The sequence below is a fragment of the Neomonachus schauinslandi genome, chromosome 10, assembly GCF_002201575.2.
Source record: "Neomonachus schauinslandi chromosome 10, ASM220157v2, whole genome shotgun sequence".
Classification (NCBI taxonomy): Eukaryota; Metazoa; Chordata; class Mammalia; order Carnivora; family Phocidae; genus Neomonachus; species Neomonachus schauinslandi.
In genome coordinates this window covers 86,828,640-86,834,639 of record NC_058412.1, presented here as the reverse complement: position 1 = coordinate 86,834,639, position 6,000 = coordinate 86,828,640, and the positions used below count along the sequence as shown (strand labels likewise).

The following is a 6,000-nucleotide window of genomic DNA, read 5'->3' as shown; positions in this document are numbered from 1 at the left end:
GCTGATGATGGAGGCAGTGGTGGTGATGATGGAGACAGTGGTGATGATAGAGGTGATGCTGGAGGAGATGGTGGTGATGATGGAGGTAATGGTGGTGATGATGATGGTGGTGGTGATGATGGAGACAGTAGTGATGATGGAGGCAGTGGTGCTGGTTGTGGTAGCAGTGGCATTTTGAATAGCACACTATACTTTGCAACCCACTTGTGCACATTATCTTCTCTGGATCATTGTACTGAATTAAGAGAAGAAAGAAAGTAAGAAGGATATACTCAAATAAGAACATGAGGCATTAGTCTGTAAGGAGAAGGAAATACAAAGAAGGCAGAAAGACCCACCAACCTAAGAATAGATTGGAATTGAATAATTCTTTAAAATGAGGATATCTTACAAACTTGCAGAAATTAACCTTAGTTCAAATTTGTTACAGAGAAGCATTGATTCCCATGGCTTTCATCTTCCATCTTTCTGCTGGTGACCATCCCCCACCCCTACTCTCTCCAGTTTTCTGTCTTCAGTTCAGACCTACCTCCAGAGCCACAGACCTGCATTTCCAAATATCTGCTTGATAACTCCATGTCAGTGTCCCTGAGACAGCGTGTGATTCAAACACAATGGTCAAATGAAGTAAGCTGCAGAGGCTTATTTTTCAATATGCAAAAAAGCAGATAGCTATACCTAGGGAAGATATTAGACTGTCTCTTGAATAATAGGATAAAAATAAAAGTTTTGTAGCTGACAGTCTTTAATTTATTTGTTGAGGTTATTGCATTGTGGGGGATCCACCAAAAGGAACATGTTAGAAGAAGAAAAATCGAGGCATTCCCCCACCCCCATGAATGGTACAAGCGTCCATTGAGAGACTGTTCTGCACAGATGCTGTGCTTGAATGAGAGAAATTCAGTATGATCTTCTTATTAGGTGGGTAGAATTAGGCTCTGAGAAAGTGTCTGCTTCCTGGAACTTCATCTTCACTAGTTTTTATTGGTGCAGGCATGACACGACAGAGTTTCATGGACTAACTATAGGTGTGCCAAGGAAAAGCATGCACCCCTTGCCATGTTCACCTTGGAAAGCAAATAATCCTCTTTTCAAAATCTCAACTCATTCTGAGAGCCTCTCAGTGTGAAAAGCTGACCTGACATTCGCAACCTAGCCTAATTGCTCCTGCATTTGTTTTAGTAAACACATGAATTAAGAGCCTACCAAGTAGAAACTAGTGAGGCAAAGAGGAAAGACATGGTTCCTCTTTTCTGTGAGGTAGTGAGACAAGGAAATCAGTGACCACAGCATAGTGTGGTAGGTGCCCACGGCGTTCTAGAAGTCCAGGAAGGACCCCTCCCTTCATGGTTAGGGACGTGGGTCAGGAGGGGTCTCAGAAGACTTCTCTGAGGTGAGAAGGTGACGTTGGGATGGTGGGAGTTAGTCAGGCTAAGAATTAGGACAGAGCTCTCTGAGATGTTCAGGGCAAAGCTCAGAGGGGCAAGCCACCTGATGGGATGTGGAGCTGAGGGTCCCTGTGGCAGCACGGAAGGCGCACCCATGGGGGTGTGGAGAAACCAGCAAGGGGTGCAGGGGCCAGAGGGGAAATGGCTCTGGAAAATGATGCTGAAGACACTGATCTTTAGCTCGATGCTGAAGCGGGCCACCACGCAGACTTTAAGCTGGTAGAGAACACAACTGGGCAGTACCTTGGAAAGAGGCAGCAGTGAGGAAAATGTGCTGCTAAGGAAGACGTGGGAGCCCAGGGGCATTGTGAGAACTGGGTCAAGATGGGAGCCTTGGAAGTTGGAAGGAGAGGGAAAATCTGAGTTCACTGGAAGATAGATAGCATGGACTGGAGTTGTAGACCGAGGGCATGTGGGGTGTGGGGAAGGAGATCTTGAAGAGGAATCTCAGATGTCACCCTTGGCCAGCTGTGTGGACAGTGATGCCATTTGCTAAGATGTAGGATACAGGAGGATTGGGATTAGTGGAGGGAAGGTGGAGGGAAGATGGAGGACCCACGTGTGCATTTGAGGTGGTTGTAACATCCAGACCAAGGTATCTGACAGAAGCTCAGGTCGGATCTGGAAGCCATCTCTGCATGAATGGTGTGGGAGTCGATGGTCCAGACAGGCTCCTCCAGTGAGGCAGCTTCATAGAGGGGAAGCAAGGGTAGGTGCAGAACGGAGCCTCGCCCACAGCATTGCTGGCTCTGACCCAGCCATGCAGCCGTGGCTCAAGCCATGCATGCATCCCACAGTGGTCTGTGAGATTCAACCATGAGATTATTCCAGATGGTCTAAAAGGGGCAGTGATTATGAACTTTGAACAGCCTGTTTCATTCTTACCTAGATCCACAGAGACTTTCTAGCCAGAAAGCACAGCCCTGGGACCAGTGCAGTACATAACCCTGCCCTGTAGGCAGGGGCCAGCATGGTCACGAGAAAGGCTGTTTTGTGGCAGTGAAGACAATTTCCTTGGCCCTCACATATTTCCCAGAAAGAGGATTGCCAGTGGAATTGCTGTGCATGCCCTGCCTCTCGAAGGCTTCAAAAGATAAGGATAACTATCTGTAGAATTAGTGGGGAGGCTGACATCTATACTCTTAAAAGGGTGTTCCCAGTTCTGAAGTCTTGAGTAACTCCCTCCCTGCTCCGTGAGAATAGCGACCAGCTTCTTCCACGCCTTGTCTCCAGCCCCCAGGACACTCGCTCAGTGGGTGAAGGCCGCTGTGCTGGAGACACATCTCCACTTGCATCTCAGTGCGTCCTCACATTGCTCCACGGATATGAAGATGTAGTTGCTTTCCAGTTTGGCCGTGTCATTCCCAACCCCTGAGGCCACTGCCATGAAAGGCCCTACTTTATCTCGGGTCCCCCAGCCTCCTCCTACGGGCTCTGTGGAGCTTGGTGCGTGTCAGCGGAGGGTGCCAGGGCCTCCTACCTCCTGTTACCCGCCCTCGGTGTAGGGAACAAATGAAGCTCTCATGCTGTGTCACAGGGGAGGATTACAAGGGGTTTTGGTAAGCTGGCCCTGTTCGCTCGGTGAAAGGCTGCTTTCATTCCTGAGTCCGGGTGGCTGCCAGGCCGCAATGCAGGCAGCCTCAGAGTTGTCTTCCTAACGCCACAGGTTGCCTTGGCCCTGGCCCCCTTGTGGTTTGGCAGGCACGTGCTCCTTCTTTGCCCTCTCTGCTGTGCATCAGTATGTGGCCAAGATGCTGGCAGAACAATGAGCACACACGGCTTTCCTGTTGAGCAAGGCTGCGTGGGAGGACCAGGAACAAAAACAGGAGAACGGGAAGACAGCTTAGGTTGGATTTCGTAGCCTGCCTCCGCCCCCTGCCAGGGCATCATCTTACCCACGGCTGGCTGTGGCCCATCTCACCTTCTGTTGGCCGGCTTCCACTTCACGTCTCCTCCCTTCAAATAAGGCATTCTGGGGTGGTTGGAGGACCAGGTGAAGGACACGGTTCTACATGCCACATTGTGTGGGAAGGTGGAGCATCCAATGGCTCAGTGGCATCCATTACAAGCTTAGGCAAGGAAATCTTTGGAGGAAATCTATGTATCTATTGACATGGAGGAACTTGGTCCCTTCATAGAAGATTCTAGAGGCCCCATTTTTTTTTAAGATTTTATTTATTTATTTGAGAGAGAGAGCGCACACGCCTGTGCCCATCAGCAGGGGGAGGGGCAGAGGGAGAGAACGAAGCAGACTCCCCACTGAGCAGGGAGCCCAACATGGGGCTCGATCCCAGGACTCCAGGATCATGACCTGAGTGGAAGGCAACTGCTTAACTGACTGAGCCACCCAGGCGCCCCCAGAGGCCCCGTTTACCCTGAGTTTTATCTTGGTCTACTTACCTTAATCAACCTTTGAGGAAAAAAACAAAGAAGAACTAAGAAAAGTCTAAACATAGATGCAAGTATAGGAAATTAGGCCTCTACAGAAAGAGGGAGGGACCCGACGACAATCTTTGATGGCGCACGGGCCCCTGAATGAACACCTGGCTTCAAGCTGATGGGAATCTGTCAGATAGGCACCCAAACAATTACTCCCCACTCCTGCACAGCCAGGGTGAGAGAGAGATCTGGGTGTAAGCTACAGTGAGAGTTGCTGAGGTTAGTCCTGAGGAGGAAACTCTCACACTTGAGAATGTTCTGCGCAGCAGTGCGTGCCAGGAAATGTGTGAGGTAGTCAACACGCCGACTCCGGCAGTGAGATCCCGCAACGGCCGTCCGGAGCTGACTCATTTTTTTAGATGGATTGCCTTTCGGTATTTTGTTTCTTGGCTAAGTTATTTAATACGTCACACATCTTGGTCCAGATGCGCGGTGAGGACAGGAGGCCCAGCTGCCGCTGTTGCGAGCCCCGTGGGAGCCAGCCAGAGCCACTCGGGATGAGAGCGAGAAGGAGCCGTGTGCTGAGGAGGGGAAGCAGACCGGCCCCCCGGTGTGCACAGAGTGTGGCACGGAGTGTGGCACGGAGTGTGGCACGGAGTGTGGCTGCCCCGTGGAGCCAGCGAGGAGCTGTCCTGAGCCTGGGGTTCTCTGCCTGCTGGGTGGCTGCACTCTTCATCTAAGACAGAGCTCAGCACCCAGGGTTAAACGGGGTGGGCCTAGCTGTGGTTCTGCTTTTTAAAAAGGGAGGAAAGAGGCACAGAACTCCCTCAGGGCTTTTGTCAGTCTGTGAACTTTGAACTTCCACGGAGAAGAACTTCATCTCATTCATTTATTTTTCCAACCAATGTTGGCCTGAAACTGTCCCTCCTCAGTACCTAGTGCAAGTACCAGGAATGCATATATGAACGGGGCTTGCCCGAGGGACTCCCAGTCCAGCCACAGAGACAGTCCTGCCCTGGCAGGGGACTGTGCTGGAGGTGGAGGTGAGGGGTAACTCAGAGCCCCAAGTGCCAGCACTGGGTCTGGATGTTAAGCATCTGGTGGCTAACCTGGAGCCTGTCACCCCGGGGAGGCCACACGCAGACACAGGCCGCCTCGTGGGAGCAGATGCACCATAGGCCACCGCACTGTCGCTTCCTGCGTCCCAGGCACGGATGGCTTCTGGAGGGTGGCAGAATGTGTGTTTGAGAGAGGCTTTTTCCAGAAGGCTTATCTGGAAAACTGGCTGTTGTGGCTTCTCTGAGGGGTGTTTTGAGATTGGTTAATTAATGTTCACAAAATACACAGGGATCTGAGGATAAAAGGCCCTGAGGAAGGGCAGGCAATTACGATCATAATGTTATTGGTAATGGTCCAGCTCATGGCGGCTGGAGTCCAAAGACCCCCCTCTCAGCACTTCTGCCACGCTGCCACCTACCCTGCCATCAGTGGGGGCCTGAGTGTGCACGGCTAATAAAACAGAGATTAAAAACCAACCATGGAAAAATCCAGTAGTGGAGAGGGATTTTTCATCTCTTGACTTGTAATGAGGGAAAACTTCGGCACCAGCTCACGTTACTTAATCGACCTCTCAGGATGTGATAAATGGCTCCATGATTACCACTTAATGTATGTTTATGGAAAGCAGGCACGCGCCAAGAGAAGTGCCAAAACCTGCAGGTGGAAAGGAGCCTGAGCTGTGGAGCGCCGGAAGCGAGGACTGCTGGGTGGGTGGGGTGGCAGGTCCTGAGGAGAGCTCTGACCCAGGGTGCAGAGCTCTGCGGGGAGGGCGTTCTGAGAGCTAGCATGGTCACTGGGGCTGCCTCATTGACATTGGGAAGCTCGAAAGATGTGGCATCAATAGGGGGAAAGACTTCACCATCTTACAGTGAATGATTTGTCCTTTTCCTTCAGTGTGTACAACCCCAGTGTGAGCGCTTGCCCTTAGGCAGTGTCTGGGCCAGGTGCTTACTGGGGGGGAAGCAAAGCAATCTCAGTTACTACCTGGTTGTGTGTCAGGCCACACTGAAGGCCTTCTGCACTGACCTCTCCAGATGCTGACGCTATCTCTCTGTCCGCTGCGGCTAGCTCTGTCCAGTCTCAGCAGGTGTGCGGGAGGTCTGGGAGGTGCCAG

The 6,000-nt window shown here is 51.4% G+C and overlaps 1 protein-coding gene across 1 annotated transcript in view; it reads left to right on the top strand.

The window, feature by feature from the left end:
- EDAR (ectodysplasin A receptor) overlaps nt 1-6,000 on the top strand; it is a 32,336-nt gene that overhangs the window by 2,716 nt on the left and 23,620 nt on the right. The gene's annotated exons all lie outside the window — the stretch shown is intronic.